General features: G+C 44.1%; 1 protein-coding gene and 1 pseudogene across 1 annotated transcript in view; both read left to right on the plus strand.

Moving 5' to 3' along the window:
- On the plus strand, window positions 1–11,615 carry LOC116737151 (zinc finger SWIM domain-containing protein 8-like; annotated as a pseudogene).
- LOC116737152 (uncharacterized) overlaps window positions 11,358–17,534 on the plus strand; it is a 26,599-nt gene continuing 20,422 nt past the window's right edge. Inside the window, exons 1-2 of the mRNA XM_032590163.1 lie at window positions 11,358–11,398; window positions 11,471–11,543. The gene's annotated coding sequence lies outside the window, so the exon portion shown is untranslated. The remainder of the gene's footprint in view (window positions 11,399–11,470; window positions 11,544–17,534) is intronic.

A 17,534-nucleotide genomic window follows, 5' to 3' on the forward strand; every position in this document is an offset into this window, starting at 1 on the left:
ATGTGGAACTCCATGTACCTGTCTCCACTGAGCCTTCCGGCAGCTGCTGAGTGGGCGTGCCTGCTGCGCCCTCTGAGGGGCCGGGAACCAGAGGGCATCTGGAACCTTCTGTCCATCGTCAGGGAAATGTTAAGAGGCGAGACAGCAACGCTGCGCCACTGCTGGAGATCCTCACTGAACAGTGCCTTACCTATGAACAGGTGAGTTTTTACTGTCACTAGGCCCATTTACCATTAGATTTTAGTGCTGTTTTCACACCCTACAGTCCTGTAGACTCGGTTCGATTGGAGATCAAAGTCGCAACATTTCTTACATTTTCAGCTCTTGTGGTTCTCTTCCACACTGCACTGTGCCAAAACAATCCAAACTATTTAAAAAAACTATTCTTCCCCCCTCGCTTGTGGGGCAGCTGTACCAAGAACCACTGAGGAAATGACACAAAAACCTCAAAAAAAGACACTGAGCGCCACATCTGTCTTTGTAAAATGTAAACAAAAATGGAGAAGCGCCAGAAATTTTAGTAGGATTTCTAGTAAAATCCTACTAAATCCATCGTCTTTCTGCTAAAAGATGGTGAACCAGTTCCCTGTCTAGTGCTGGACTAGCATGTTTGATTTGGTCGTATTTACCCAGAATGCCCTGGCTCTGTAGATCGCTTCCTGCTTTTGGAGCGGTCTCTGGTCTGCTTGCATCCACATATGCATTCGATCTGCACCAGAGTTCACTTAAATAAAACCGAGGTTTTTATTTAAAACAAGGTTTTTAGGCGGGCCAGAGTTCACTTTTTTGGTCTGCATTGGAGTCTACTGGCACATTCAAAACACACCGTGTTGAGAGCTGTTGCTTTGTGCCCAGACTGTTGCTCACACCCAGCCCGGTTTGTGTTTCAGATCATCAGCTGGTGGTACAGCGTCAGAACCTCGGGCGTCCCACAGCAGCGCCAGCGGCCACACAGGGGCCGTCAGCAACGGCCAATCAGAGGTGGCGGCTCACGCCTGTGCCAGCATGTGTGATGAGATGGTTGTCCTGTGGAGGCTGGCGGTGCTTGATCCTACCATGAGCCCCCACCAGGTCAGAGCACAGACAAAAGTCATGTTTTAACTATTCTTACAGATTTGAATATACATTAGAGTTGTGAGGTGATTTAAAAATGTAATCTAATTATCACAATTAATAACTATGCCTAATTTTGTAAGTTTAAATATTAAAAATTGACCACAGTGTGGAACTTGCAGGAATGGTGCTCTGGGACAGGCCTCCCTGCTGCACTTCAACCAATTAAAATGCAAAAATTATCTGATTTTTATTATTTCTTAGTAATAGAACTAAGGGAAACATACTTCAGTACGCACGCAATACAAGCACTACCAAACTTTTTTTTTTTTTTTTTACCCCACCAGGGGGTCTTGTTGTGGGCTCTAGTGTCCCTTATTGAAAGTAGGCTGACAGGAAAGGGGGAAGGAGAGGAGGGAAGACATGCGGGCAAATATTGCAGGTCGGGAGTCGAACCGCGACGGCCGCGTCGAGGACTCAAGGTCTCCAAACAAGGGTCGCGCTAACCACTACGCCACCACGGCACGCCCCTACCAAACGTTTTCAGGAGACAACTGGACAGATAATATATATTTATTTTTTCTAGTTCTTGCTTACCCCACCCTTTCTGATGCTGCCCTGGGCAACTGCCCATATAGTTCATATCAAAAGTTTTTTAAAAATGCTTTATTATCTTAAACCAAACATGTCTGATGATTCTCAGTTATCCAGGTTTATATTCAGGAAGATTAAAGGAATTTATTTTGTATTAAAGGTTAGTTTAGAAATGCCCCTCTCCATTCATTTCTTATGAAATTTGTGCAGTGAGTCCGCTTGTTGTCATCCAGCCGATCGGCTGGTGTATTTCATGCATGTGACATTTCGAGCTCGTACACGTAGACCATAATGCTACTGGGAACTAGGATGCCCTCCGCTGGAGAGAGGCTTCTAGGTCAAAATAGGTAGTTCGATTATCTGTGTTATAATATCAATGCATTAACGTTGACAGCCCTAATATATACCAACACTGAATTGCCTAATCAATGAAAAGTGTTGAGATTTCAGCCTCCACATGGTCTGTTTGCAGGCGGTTGGAGCTGGCTAGCCAGCTGAAGCAGTGGCATCTGAAAGTTATAGAGATCGTGAAACGAGGACAACATCGAAAGTCGCTGGATAAACTCTTCCAAGGGCTTCAAGCCCGCTGTGGAAATCCTGCTACTTCACTGGGAGGCGGCTTATCCGCTGGAAGGCATCACCTACTGCAGCGCAGACAAGAAGAACAGCCCGTTCTGCTGGCCCAGGGCCATGCAGTTCCAGAGGGGAGTGAAGGCTGCCGCCGGAGCGGCCGGCGAGCCTTCTGAAGCAGGAGCAGCGAGCAAAGCAGAGGGCGGAGTGGTGCTGGACTACAAAGGAAGGGGGAACCGGCCATTTCTCCCAGCAGGAGGTGGCTGTGAGACCAAAGGAGACTATTCTGAGCAAACGGAAAGGTTTGTCACTGAGTGGAGGAGGAGGGATGCTGGTCCGGCTGGGGGGAGTGTCTCTCTGTCTTTAGAGGACGGTGGGGGGAAGTGCATGTATAAAGGAGCTGCTTCCTCCTCCGGAGGCAAACTGAAGCTGACCCAGGGAGGAGGGAAGGTTCCGTCGGCTGGAGGTCCTGGGGGCAGCGGAGGGTTGGGAAGTGGTAAGCATTCCAACGCCAAGCGCAGAACCAGCAGTGAGGACAGCTCTCTGGAGCCTGACCTGGCTGACCTCAGTCTGGATGACAGCTGTAACCTGGCTCTGGGAGCCGAGGCCTGCACACCTTCGAGTTCCTCCCCGCCCCGGTGGAGGTGCTGCCCTCTCCCAGCCCGCTGCTCCGAGACTTGCCCAAATACAGCAGAGGCGGCGGCGGGAGCAAGAGTTTTGACATGAAGCAGCGGGTCACGTCCTGCGGCACTGACTGCTGCAGAGTCTGCTCCAGCCTGTTTACTGCTAAAGAACACATGGAGGTGGCTGTGGACACGGTGGAGGGGTTCACTGAGCCCAACGGCAGAAGCGAAGACATGCCGTCCACGCTGCACTGGGACAGCCAGACCTGGCAGCCCTCCAGCTTCCGCCAAGGTGCCATGGGGCAACAGGGAGGCAGAACCTGCAGCTGTAGAAGCAGCAGGTGCAGCAGCAGCTAACCAGGGGGCGGAGGCTGCAGGTGGAGCTTCTGAAGGAGAAGCTCTGGCTGAGGATGACTACCAGGCGTACTACCTGAGCGCTGCATCAGAGGAGGGAGCCGACAAGCAGCTGGCCGACAGCCACCAGGAGGAAGAGCCAGACATCTTTGCAGGAATTAAACCTCTGGAACAGGCAGGACGCATGGAGGTAAAGAAGCAAAACAACAGCAGCTTAGCAATTTAGTTTTTAAAAGTTACTTCCTGTGCAGTTATTCTGTATTAGTCGTTCCAAATGATTGTGATATTCAGACATCTTGTGAGCTTTGGTAGCTTTTCACCGTGTGTGTTTGTCTAGGTGCTGTTTGCATGTGCTGAAGCCCTGTATGCTCATGGCTACAGTAATGAGGCATGTCAGCTGGCTGTGGAGCTGGCCAGAGACCTGCTGCCAATCCTCCTGACCTGAAGGTGGAGCAACCCCAGACCAAGGTATCTGGTAAAACGTCCCACCACACCGGAGCATATGATTCCACTCTGACACCCTCTGACATGTTCATGGACCGCAGGGAAAGAAGAGCAAGGTGTCGACCAGCCGTCAGACTCAGGTGGCCACCAACACTCTGTCTAAAGCTGCCTTCCTCCTCACGGTCCTCAGCGAGAGGCTGGAGCTCCACAACCTGGCTTTCAGTACCGGAATGTTCTCCCTGGAGCTGCAGAGGCCGCCTGCCTCTACTAAAGCTCTGGAGGTCTGTGGCTCAAAGTCACACACATGCATGATCTGTTTGTCTTAAAACGACCTGAGACCTAACCCAGAGAAAACCTAATTGAGCTGCATAAGTTGCTGTAATATTTGGATGTTGTATAAGGACAAGGCAACAGTCATGAAACACATGGAAACATCTAAATCCTTTCAAATCATGTAAAGACCTGAACTAGTACCTTCATTACTGACTCTCCATGTTGTGACTGAGCAGGTGAAGCTGGCCTACCAGGAGTCTGAGGTGGTGGCGCTGTTGAAGAAGATTCCCCTGGGCCTGGTGGAGATGTCGGCCATCAGAGAGCGAGCCGAGCAGCTCAGGGACGGAAACCTCTGTGATTATAGACCGGTGCTGCCTTTGATGTTGCCAGTTTCATATTTGACGTTCTCTGCACCCCAGGTTGGCATCCAAATGATTATTTCTGGCCTTCAGATGTTCTAAAGCAAAAGAGTAGTTTTTTTTTTTTCATTTTTTACTTTTGATAAGAACTTTTTTTTCTGGCCACTTTGTCATGTCTGCTTTTGATTTGTCATCAACATCAAGAAACCATCTACGATGTTCATTATGTTTGGGTGACTACTTTGATTTGTTGAGTTTCTGCCTGCCTTCCATATGGAATGAAATGAAAACGATAACATTTTCTAAAGTTGAATTACAGATCTTGATTTATTTCTCAAAGATAGAAGAAGCAATGACTGCACAAGGTAGTTTTTATTTATTCTAGCATCCTTTGAACAAAGTCTCATCTCCATGATGTCTCTTTAGTTGTGTCCCCAACTGGTTCCCGTCCACCCAGTCGCAACCGAAACAATGAGATGCCCGGGGACGAGGAGCTGGGCTTTGAAGCTGCTGTAGCTGCTCTTGGTAATTTGTCCCCTGGCTCCTTTTACTTGTGTTACGGGCTGATTATCTTGTTCTTTCAAAGTATAATTTGTTGCCAGTCTTCACAGATTTTAACACACAGACTTCCTTTGCCGTTGCCCTGAAACTCCTTAACTCGTGCCGATTGCTGTTTCCATGACTTTGCATGTGCAGGTATGAAGACGGACAGTCAGCGAGGCAGAGCATCCTTTGCTCTGTGAAGGAACTCGGCGGGTGAAGGGTGACCTGGCTTTAGCCCTCATGATCACCTACAAGGATGACCAAAGCAAACTCAAGAAGGTAAAGGGTGGCTCACGCTTTATCAAACATGGCTACCGATAGATATGATAGACAACCTTTGACCTGTAGGGATCAGCTTTAGATCTTGTTATCACAGCCTGGTGAGGTTTTATTGTCTTGTATTGTATGCAGCCAACAACTGATGTAAACTGGGGAAAGTAGAGTAGAAACTGGAATGACTAAAAGTCAGCAGTAATGACTAAAAATCCTTGAAATGTTCAGCTTTCTAAAGTGACTGTAGTGTGAATCACACTGCATGTCGGCACATTTCCTGTCTAATCTCCAGACTAGACATTATCATGCTCAACAAAGAGAAGAAGTCAGTAGTAATGCACAGAGCTTGGTCATAAGTTTTGACGTTGCTATTGGAAACAAACAGTAATACACTTGTAGTAGTTTGTACCCACTTACCCTACTAGACACAAACCCAACATACACACACTGTATGTAGTGCATACTGTCTAGTGTGGCCATCTGTTTCCTTTGATGGTTCTTCGAAACTGAACTGAACTTGTCCAGTTTGTCACACAAAGCACATCACAGAAATATGAACTCTTACAATATAAAGTAGATTTTGATTATGGTTTCAGAATCAACTCCCTGATACCAGGTGCATGTGTAGAGTGCTGAAGTCTCTCTCCTTGATCAGATCCTGGATAAGCTGCTGGACAGGGAGAGCCAGACCCACAAGCCTCAGACTCTGAGCTCATTCTACTCCAGCAAGCCAGCAGGGGGCAGTCAGCGCAGCCCGTCCAAACACACTACTGGGAGCCACAGCGGGATCGGAGGCTCCGCCGGAGGGGTCACCAAACACGCCTTGTCATCGTCCTCATCTAACACCTTGGCTGCGTCTTCCTCAAGCTCTTCCTCTGCTGTGGCTCTGGCTGGGGAGGAAGTGACCTCACAGGTCGAGCTCAGCCTGCTGCAGAACAGCACAGGCGGGGAGAACGCTGCTGACACCAAGGAGCATGGTAGGAACCCAACACATTCAGGATAGAAATATGTTGAAAGTTGGAAGAAACGGCAGAGCTGGGTGAATTCTTCTGGTCTGAGGTTCCCAGATTTGTGAAATTCTGTGCAAACGTTTTAGACTGTGGTGCAAAATAGCAGAAGAATGCCTTCGGAAATTGTGAATGTGCAGAGTACCCAAACTTACTTAGAGCATTTCTTCCTTTCCTCTGTAATTGATCAGAACTAGATGTGTTTTCCAATGAACACTGACTTGAATTTGTGTCCTTGCAGTTTCAGATGGAGCACAGTTATCAAGTGAGCAGCAGAATGAAACAGCGTCCTTTAAACCGGAGGCCACAGTTCCCAGTCGACTGGCTCTAGGGGGGCGCTGCGGCTACAGCCAGCGTTGCTGGGGCTCGCCTGTCCGCCAGAAGAAGAAACACACTGGTATGCACTCTGACCTGGCTTTACTTGTCCTCCTTTGAGTGCCCCACTAATCCTACATGTCTGTCCCTTTTTTACACGCTGTAATTTAAAAAAACTCACCTTTAGATTTTAGTTTTGGTATTATTTTTTTCCTGTTGGGGGGAGTTTTACCCTCTTGGTGAAAACACACTGCTGATTTGTAGTGAAGCAAACCCAGTGTGCAAACTTTAAAGAGCATGTGTGTGAACAGGCATGGCGAGCATAGACAGCAGCGCTCCTGAGACGACCTCAGACAGCTCCCCGACCCTCAGCCGGAGGCCGCTCCGGGGTGGGGCTGGGCGGCGGCGTCCTGGGCACGTCGGACAGGACAGCGACAGCATCAGCAGCTCTTCATCAGACTCGCTGGGCTCCTCATCCTCCAGTGGTTCACGCAGGGCTGGGGGCGGGGCTAGGGCCAAGAGCACCTGACACCAGCAGGTACGCATGCTGACAATACCACACCTCTCTACAGGGTTGGCTTTTCAGAGCTATAAAGATCCATTCTTTTACTTTGAATGTAATCTCAAATAACCTGATGTTTCATTGTACACAAAATAATTTTGCATGTGGATCTGGAAAGCTGGGATTATTCTTTCTGGTAACTCTAGTTTCTCTTCAGACATCACTGATTACTTTTATCTGACAGAAACTGCGTTCCCATTACAAATATGCACAATATTCCGCGAAAGTCGAAAAAACACAATTTCACAATTGTGGTGTTTCCATTAAATAAGAAATATTCACGTGTGGCGCCATCAGCCTCCTACCACTTCCTGTCGTCTTCCTCATCTTTTCGCCAGTAGTAACAGCCGGTTGTTGATCATGTGACTCGTGTGATGCAAAAAAAAAAATAAAGGTTTCCACTGCAGTTTTACCAAATACCCTAAAACCCATATGGCTGAAAAATCCACTCATCCAACAGTTAAAAGCTTCTTGTTGGAAAACAAGTTTTTTGAAATTGGTGCATTTCCACTAGGCAAATTTATTTTCGGAATTTTATTTGTTCAATTTTAAAGTTCATGAAATGCAGCTAGTGAACAGTAGAAGCTCAGAACACGAGAACAAATGTTGCGCTAACGAATATTTTTACTATGAAATATGAAAATTCCCAAACTGGAACATCTGTTCCGTTGGTCAAAGCTGTTTTATTCCACCTCACTATGAAGTGTACTTGGTGTACTCAGATACTTTATGTTTGGGTTTCATGTTGACCGGTTTCAACGTTTCCATGTGTTCAGGTATAAGGGGCGCCGCCTTGAGTGTCATGCCCCCATGTGCCCAACCAGCCCTCCGAGGCAGCAGCCCATTTTTACTTTGAACTGGCCAAGACGGTGCTGATCAAAGCCGGAGGGAACTCCTCCACCTCCATCTTCACCCAGCCCTCAGCCAGCGGCGGTCACCAGGGGCCACACAGGAACCTCCATCTCTGTGCCTTCGAGATTGGACTGTACGCTCTTGGCCTCCACAATTTTGTTTCGCCCAACTGGCTGTCCAGGACCTACTCATCTCATGTCTCCTGGATAACTGGTGTGATTATTAAAGGACACGCATTTTAACAGTCATTTGTTACATTTGGTCAGGTATTGTAACCACGGTTTCCTTTCTGCTTTTTCTTTAGGCCAAGCGATGGAGATTGGCAGCGCAGCCCTGAATATCCTGGTGGAGTGCTGGGATGGCCACCTGACTCCACCAGAGGTGGCGTCCCTGGCAGACCGGGCATCACGGGCCAGGGACCCCAACATGGTCCGGGCAGCCGCAGAGCTGGCGCTCAGCTGCCTGCCTCACGCTCACGCCCTCAACCCCAATGAGATCCAGAGAGCCCTGGTTCAGTGCAAAGAACAGGTAGAGCAAGTCAACTTTTCCTGCACACTGTCCACACTAAATGCATAATATGTATATATATGACTATGTATAGTCGTGTTAACATTTTGAGTTTTTTTATCATGGCTGTAACTCACATAAGGTTATGGCGACTCGTCATTGGGGTAGCAGGAGTCAAGTTTCTGATTCCAGTTATTAAAAAATTGTTGTGTTATTAATAAAAGCTGTGTTCATATTTCAAAATCTGATTGAATGCAGTTGTTTGTGTGCTGTCTAATGTTGGATGTAACTGATAAATTAGCCTGTAATGTTTTTTTGTGTGAAGATTTGACTCTTTGCAGAGATTGAGTTATGAGCAGAAAGACTTAAGTAATCATGTTTCCAAGGAATTCCACAAAATATTGTGACTTTAACAGTTTATTCTCACTGTTAATAATGTAGATATGAACAACTCGACTCACCACGTGTTATTTCCACTTACCAGAAGGAAACATTACCTGATCTCTGGATAAGCTGAGTCAAACGCTAGAGAACTTTAAAGATGCTAAGAATCAGATCAAATTAAATGCTCACCATATAGGAGAACGATTTGACCTACTCCCGTCTCTACGTCTCTGTCTCTTCCTGCTTCCAGGACAACGTGATGCTGGAGAAGGCCTGCATGGCCGTGGAGGAGGCAGCGAAGGGCGGCGGCGTGTATCCTGAGGTCCTGTTCGAGGTGGCCCATCAGTGGTATTGGCTGTACGAGCAGTCGGTGGGCGGCGGTGCTGGCCAGCAGCGGGATCCTCCAGGCCGCTGTGGGGCCAACGGGAGCTCTGGCCGGAGGCCCCCAGATGCCACCTGCGGTGTGCTGGACGGCGTAGCCAACATGGACTCTTCGGGGGTGGGAGCGGTCACTGCTTCGGTCACTGCGGCGGCCATCGTCCCCGTCATCTCTGTGGGCTCCACCATTTACCAGTCCCATGCTATTCCTGGCCAGGCCATGTCCCACCCCCACAGTCAGGGACTGCACCCCTACACCACCATCCAGGCACACCTCCCCTCCGTCTGCACCCCGCAGTCTGCTTTTACTAAGTCTATTATGGAGATTCTTTGTGAGCAGCGGGGAGAAGTTTGTTGCACAAAGTCGGGTCTGACTTTTTTTTTCTAAACACCGGCTGATGCTGATGATCTCTGGATAGTTACTATAGGAGTCAAATTATCACACTGACTACATGGTGCTTTTGGAACATCACAAGCCAAACTTGTTATGAACGGATCCCGTTTGGTTACAGCTGAATTCAACGAAACACCTTCTTCTCCTCCGCCCGATGCGCGGCAGGAAGCTCTGCTGACTCAGCAGATTGAACGATTTAAGATATTTTCTAGTCAACGTCAACATGATAAAAGTCGAGTCGATGTCGAGTTGACTAGTCGTTTTGACGTCATAGCAACGCAAGACGCAAAGCTTTGGAGTAACGTACAGGCTTTATTACCATTTTCCACGGAAAAAATACGGCATTTACACAGAACAGCAACAAGTGAAACAACAAAACATCGGGATAGTTTATGATAAATAATAAGTTGCTGGGAAACCAACATTCAAAAGGAAACGCACAGCTTTTAGATGGCATGTAAAAACAATAAAAAGAGGTGGCACGGGGGCGGGGGGAGTAAATAAAGTTCACTCGCTGTCAATATTCTCTTCGCTAAGAGTTGTTTTTTCTTGGTTGACATGTAGGAAAACAAGGGCATCAACATGAGCCGGATGAAGGCTTGCCCGCTTTCTCGTAATGGTATTCCCAGCGAGAGAGAAAATCCTCTCGCTGGGAGTGCTGGTTGCCGGAACAGCTAAATATTTTCTGCTGAGGTTTGCCAGACGGGGAAATCTGCCCTGGTTGCTGGCCCACCACTGCAGCGGGTTCGCCATGGTGGGGATCTGCGGTTAGTTAGTTAGTTAGATCGTCGTGACAAAGACACTCGCGAGCCGGCTAAGTGACACCTTAGCGGGAAGGGGGCGAGTTTTAGACGGCTCGTGTTTTGTAGTGGACTGCAGCTGCAACTCCATCTCCTTTTAAAAACACTGTAAAACCACAAATATGCATCCATCTACATATCATTTAAACTAATGTATTAACTTATTTTTCTTGTGTCTTGTGACGTATACTGTGCTGTCAGATCAGCACAGGCTGTCACCACCGGCAATCACGACTGCGACTAGTCGACATGAAATGTAAAAACTCGCGAGACGTCTTAGAGTCGACTAGTCGACTAATTGGTTCAACCCCTAATATATATATATATATTTGTATATATATATATACAGTACAGACCAAAAGTTTGGACACACCTTTTAATTCAATGAGTTTCCTTTATTTTCATGACTATTGACATTGTAGATTCACACTGAAGGCATCAAAACTATGAATAACACATGTGGAAATATGCACTAAACAAAAAAGTGTAAAACAACTGAAAATACCCCTTATATTCTAGTTTCTTCAAAGTAGCAACCTTTTGCTGTGATTACTGCTTTGCACACACTTCTTGATGAGCTTCAAGAGGTAGTCACCTGAAATGGTTTTCACTTCATAGGTGTGCCCTGTCTGGTTAATAGGATTTCTTGCCTTATAAATAGTCATGAAAATAAAGAAAACCCATTTTAATTAGAAGGTGTGTCCAAACTTTTGGTCTGTACTGTATATATATATAAGCTAACTGGTACAATAGTTAGAGAATTTATGTGCAAATGTACTTTTATTGAAATCTAAACTGCTGAAATTTGATTCAGTATGAATTGAATGAATTGATTTTAAATAAATCTTTACACTTCCTCTCTTCTTGTCAGTCGCATAATATGTAAACAGACCATTTGAATAAAAAAAATGTTTCTGAATTAAAAAAATTTTCTGAATCTAAAAAGATTTGTATCTCTAGTAATCATTCATTGACTTTAATAAAACATTTTTATCTCAGTTAAAATGAGCTGTACTTGATGACTCAGGCTCTTTCTTTCCTGCTGTCAGGTCGAGTGAGGCGCTCCTTTGATGTAGGATTTGCAGGCTTCATGCTCACCACTCTCGGGTCTTGGTATGTTCTCTGGGATTATCACGTTTCCCTGCCAGAAACAAAAGCTGTTTTTCTCACTTTTGTGTCATTCAGGTTTTACTGCAGAATGAACAACGCTAAGTTACGGGTGCAGCAGAGGGTCATACAGGAGGGCATCCGGAACAAGGTAGTGTATGAGGGAACGTCTCTAGACCCGACTAACAGACCCAGAGCAGACGCTCCATCTGGCCCCTCGTGACGCCCAGCGCCTAATCTCTATAGCAGACAGAATCAAAGCGACACAGGCGGCTACCTCTGTTGGAAGCTTTATTTCTGTTGGCTTGGAAGTCTCTCTAAAGTTTCTGCTACTGGGGAAGTGGTCTGTTAAAGCAGAAATTTTCAAAGTTGCATTTATTCATAAAAACTTTTTCCAATACAAACAAGAAACTGGTCTTGAAGTTTAAACTGAGAAATCTTCTTTTTTTCTTGAGTCAACTCCAATGACATATATCTAAGATGTTCATTTCTGGAACAGTTAATAAAAAAATTTAAAATGCGTAGAGGCTTGAGTGCTTGTTGAAGTTTTGAGTCAGATTTGCTATATTATAAATGATTAGAATGATTTAAGTGAAGCTCCTTCAAAATTCTCATTTATGGTAAAGTATGTCTACTTTTTGTATATTGAACCTCTGGTATAAGTTAGGAGTGATGTCTGGCAGACGAACACAAATGTACATTAAACTTTAAGGTTTTTCTTTCTAAGGTAATCTAAATTGTAAAACAATGAAGTTTGTGGCTGTAACATTAAAATCTTTTAGTTCACACACACAGTGCATCTTTGTATTATTCACTGCTCAATAGCAGTATGATGAAATGTTAAATAGCCTGTTAGCCAGAAGGTGTCAGCATAGCCACACTGAAATTTACTAAGGCTCTTCATCAGTCACCGAATCCCTGGAAGACTCGTTTTGCTTTCAGTATTTTCCAGATAAGAGCCAAATAGCAGCTCTAATGAAGAGTTTTATTACTGCATAGAACAAACATTACTCAAAATGTTCTATTGGTTTATGTAGTAACACATCAGGATTTATCCCCATTCACTAAATTTTGCATAGCTGGATGTCTTGAGAAAAGAAAACTTTGATAACATGTGAATATATTTTCTCTCAAGAACAGAAAAACAATTTAACGTGTTCACTAAAGGAAAGATAAAATTGCTAAACAAAAATTGCTGAGTTTAGTTTGATCACACTCAGCCTCAGCCTTGGTATCTTAAACCAAGGCAGGTTTATTGGAGAATTTCTATGATTGTAAACTTCTAATCAACTTTCTGCACTCATTGGTAAACAAAAACAGGCACGTGCAGAGAGGGGGTGAAGGGGGCTTGAGCCCCTGCCCCTTTTATCCTTGATGTCCCTAGTGCCCTTTTTGATTTTTTTTTTCCAAAACAATTTTTTTTCAATTTTTTATTTTTTTTAATCTGTATGTCAGAGGGCCTGCTTGTGCCCCTCAGCAATAATATTTAGCTAAATATAATAATTTAGGAAAATAGAGTTCGGCTGCTCTCAGTTCCTCTGCCTCCATGTTGTTCAGATACAGGGTCCATGGTGAGGAGGCGGGGGGCGGATCTGTGCCCTCTAAACTATCAAATTATGGGCAAGAATATTTTTATTCACAAACCAGTGTATTTGGTTTCACAAACCAAATACACTGGTTTGTGAATAAAAACGTAGGTCTGATGTTGACGTTAGAAAAAAATGTTTCTATTTATATTTTCGTAATTGTCCTTGCAATAGCGAGAAAAAACCCGCCTCGCCCCCCCTAAACACAGAAATGCTTTGGCTGCAGAGAAAACTTCTGACTTTAACTTAATCAGGCTGCTACATGCCCGGTTCGCTGCAGGTAGTCTGAGTCGGTCCCACCAACATATATAAAGAATGTCAGACATCCTGATATAAGATACGGTAGGTACTGCGAGTCGCGACGCAGCTCAAAGCCCCGGTGGATAAGACTCAGTGGATCCTTGCATTGGACTGGCCCTTTGGCTCTCTTTTTTGTTTGCGTGTGTGTGCGTGCGTGTGTGTGTGTCTGCATTGTCTAAGTGTGGGATAATGGTAATGGGCTATATTTAACTTTTATGAGGGAGATCAAATAAAATGTGATTAAATTGAATTTGTGTTTCAAATCACTGCACAACCGTGCTCCAAGAGTTGCTCACAGCAAGGTAAAAGTTTAACATTTCAACATACCCAGACATTACTCCTTTTCTGCTCAAGTAAACCTGCAAACTGAAAAGAACAATATAACTATGTCAAATAATGAAGCCATGTATCTTTAATGTATGTAGTAAGTTTTGTTTTTTTACATTGTTGTTTTGGGCGCATGCAAATGATAGAATACTTAATGAATTAAAATAAAAGTTGTTCATACATTATATTCATTCAGCCACAAAAGGAAAGTTGTGAGATATACTCTATAATTCAGATAGGAAAAGATTTTAGTCATTTTAATGAGATCCACATTTTAAAAATTTTTGACACACCTTAAAGGCTCGTTAGCTCGTGGAGCCATTTCTGTGGAGTTAGCATTCGTGGAGGGAAATTTGCTGGTGCTGTTCTGCTCAGTCAGAAAAATCTGCTGTCATGTCATGAGCTGGGAAAACAAACACTGCCATCTACTAAAAGCTGCATGAGCTGCTTTCTTGTGTCTAAAACTCAGTCACCATGTCTTCTCATCTTCTAAAACAACCATGAGGGAGCTCAACAATTTGACAAACATATCTGGGTGCTTAGTAAATGAATTTTTAAATGGCTAAATTAAATAGCAAAGATATCTTGACAAGCTGTTTTCCATCCATCCATCCATCCATCCATTTTCTGTTCACCCTTTGCCCCTAATGGGGTCGGGAGGGTTGCTGGTGCAGCTATGTTCAGGGCGAGAGGCGGGGTACACCCTGGACAGGTCGCCAGTCTGTCGCAGGGCAACACAGAGACACACAGGACAAACAACCTCACACTCACACCTAGGGAGAATTTAGAGAGAGAGACCAATTAACCTGACAGTCATGTTTTTGGACTGTGGGAGGAAGCCGGAGTACCCGGAGAGAACCCACGCATGCACAGGGAGAACATGCAAACTCCATGCAGAAAGATCCCAGCCAGGAATCGAACCCAGGACCTTATTGCTGAAAGGCAACAGTGCTACAAGCTGTTTTCATCAGAGCAATTAATTCAACATGTGCCGTGCCTTTAAAATTAAGGTAACAAATTTAAAGATAAGAGGGGCTCTGTCATATTGACATTGGTTTGACATGCAAATGGCCACTTCTTCCCTCATGGCCATCTCTGGATGATCAAATACATGAGAAGAGAATGTTCAGCACATCCAGGTCTCATTCAAAGCAGGTAGCTGAACTCTGGCGATAAGGAAGCTGCAGTGGCAGCTGGCTTCCAAGGAATTATACCTTGTGTCATGCAAACACTTTATGCAGTCATCTGCCAGACTGGAACAGCACTCTTCACGTGATATTTACAGCATATTTAACTATATTTTCCGCCAAATGAAGTTTACAAACAGTAAACGATGTCTGGAGTAAAAGGAGGTTCACTCATTCTTCACAGGTAAGAACAGACTGGAGTTTAGTTTTTCACTATGTTGATATGAGATTTCTTAAAAGGGCTTAATTCAGGGCCGTGCAGAGACCTTTGGAGGAGCAGGGGCTCAAAGTTAAAAAGGGGCACAATGAACAAGATCTTAAAATACCGTACAACAACATAGCAACAACCCATATTAATCAAGAATTTAATTGGATCTTACTATCATCTGGGGACAATGCAAAGCAAATGTTGTATTTTCCCCAACAGGCATAAAGTTACTGTTTCTGCTGCTGACAGTCCTGGAGGGCTGAGTTGATCTGAGACTGTATCTGTTAAACAGACCATAGGTGAGAAGGTTGCTGGTTATAAAGTTATGAAATAAGCAAATTTGCTGTCATTTTACTAATTAAGCCCTAATAATATCTATTTAACCTCTAGAACAACTTGGCTGCAGACTGCTTTAGAGATCAAAAAAGGTCAAAGGGGTCAACACTATATAATTCTGAGATCTAGAATTGTAAGACAGGGAAAGAAAACTCAGTAGCTACTGGTAGGGCCCTCATGACATTCAAGGGCCCATAGAAATGGTTTAATTGTAAAACCTGTAGCATTCTTTTATAGAGAATGACAATGTTATTAAATTTTATTTAATGCATTCAGCTGAGAAAAAAAAAATACATTTAGGATTTAATTAGGAAATTTACTTTGTAAAAGTTTAAAGAATCATCTTGATAGTTTGATTGTTGTGTTACTATGGCTACAATATGGTGTAATCTTTGTGTTTGAGTTGGGTCAAATACATCACAGCAAATAACCAATAATCAGTGATTGATTTTAAACTCAGCCAATATACCTGGTTTCCCTCTCAAAGACCTTATCGATATTTAAACATGTTAGTGATGCTGAGGTTCTTAGTAGGAAGGGTTTCTGGGAGGTTCTGTCTAAAGCCCCATATTACCTTGGGCCGGCCCTGCATGAACAGCTGCTGCAATGCGCATCTGTGGAATCTACCTGGAGTCTACCTGGAATCCCCTGGTTGCCCCTATGTTAGTCCGCCGATGCTTTGGGGACATTTTCATTAATATAATTGTGGCATGTTTGGCTCTATACTGCGGTTCTAATTATTGCTACAGTATTTTCTCTGGTGTTTATTTTGTGAACTCTATATGCTCTGGGCCGAATCTTCCTTTAACACTTGAGGTTCTGCAATAACTTCTATTTACCTACAGCCCAGATCCCGTCAGCAGCGGCTTTAACCCGCCTGGTTAAAGCCGCTGGTTGAAGCTCTGCTTCAACATTAAGGTGAAGCAGAGCGAACAGAGAGCAGGTGGTACCGGGGCTTTGAGCTGCGTTGTGACTCACTGTGGCAGTTGCAGTACCGTGTCTCATATCAGGATGTCTGATATAAAGACAGACATTCTTTATATCTGTTGGTGGAACCGATTCAGACTGCCTGTAGCGAACCGGGCATGTAGCAGCCTGATTAAGTTAAAGTCAGAAGTTTTCTGTGCAGCCGAAGCATTTCTGTGTTTAGGGGCGAGGCGGGTTTTTTCCCGCTATTGCAAGGACAATTACGAAAATATAAATATAAACATTTTTTCTAACGTCAACATCAAACCTACATTTTTCTTCACAAACCAGTGTATTTGGTTTGTGAATAAAAATATTCTTGCCCATAATTTGATAGTTTAGAGGGCACAAACCCCTCCTCCTCACCATGAACCCGGTGTCTGAACAACATGGAGGCAGAGGAACTGCTATCAGTTCTCAGTTCCTCATTATTTGACTGAGGGCAGCCAGACTTTATTTTCCTAAATTATTATATTTAGCTAAATATTATTGCTGAGGGGCACAAGCAGGCCCTCTAACATACAGATAAAAAAAATAAAACATGTAAAAAAAATTTTTTGGAAAATAAAATCTGATCGTTATCATTTCTTTTCCTGCATAATCTGCATTGCATTTATTCTAACGTAATGTAAACTTATTTCAAAGAAGAAGAATACTTAAATAAATGTCCAAGAAGTACTTTCATTTGGAGTTAAAAAAAAAAAATCTGCCCAGGGACATCACTTCCCAACTTCCTTTTCCGAATTGTATTCAAATTTCTGCAATCATGAAACAACGCTTTTGTATTACATATGAAACTGATGGTATCTACCTTGTTTGGTAAGTGGTTTCCATATTTATTTGTATCATATTCTGACCAAGCATAAAAGGCCATATAACTTGTTACTGGCGCTTGTGTGTGTATCATATGCCAAACTTCGTCCTCCTTCATACCGACCAGGTGGCGCCATCATGACTTCTCAACTTTTATTATAAGTTTGATGTGGCCAGAAATATGTTTCTGTGTGAAATGTTATTTTTTCATTAATGTTGTAGTTCCCTGTACCACAATGTCAACATAAGCAGGTAATCAGGAGAATTCGCGGACGGACTGATTGGTTCATAGACTGAGGGCCACAGAAGAAAAACAGCATAGCGTCAGTCCACATATCTACCAAAAGTCAGGTGGAGTGGAGCTGCTGGCAAAGAATAAAAATAATAGGAAGGGACAGATTGCGTCTTGCCTTTTTCTA

Source organism: Xiphophorus hellerii, chromosome 17, assembly GCF_003331165.1.
Source record: "Xiphophorus hellerii strain 12219 chromosome 17, Xiphophorus_hellerii-4.1, whole genome shotgun sequence".
NCBI classification, from domain to species: Eukaryota; Metazoa; Chordata; class Actinopteri; order Cyprinodontiformes; family Poeciliidae; genus Xiphophorus; species Xiphophorus hellerii.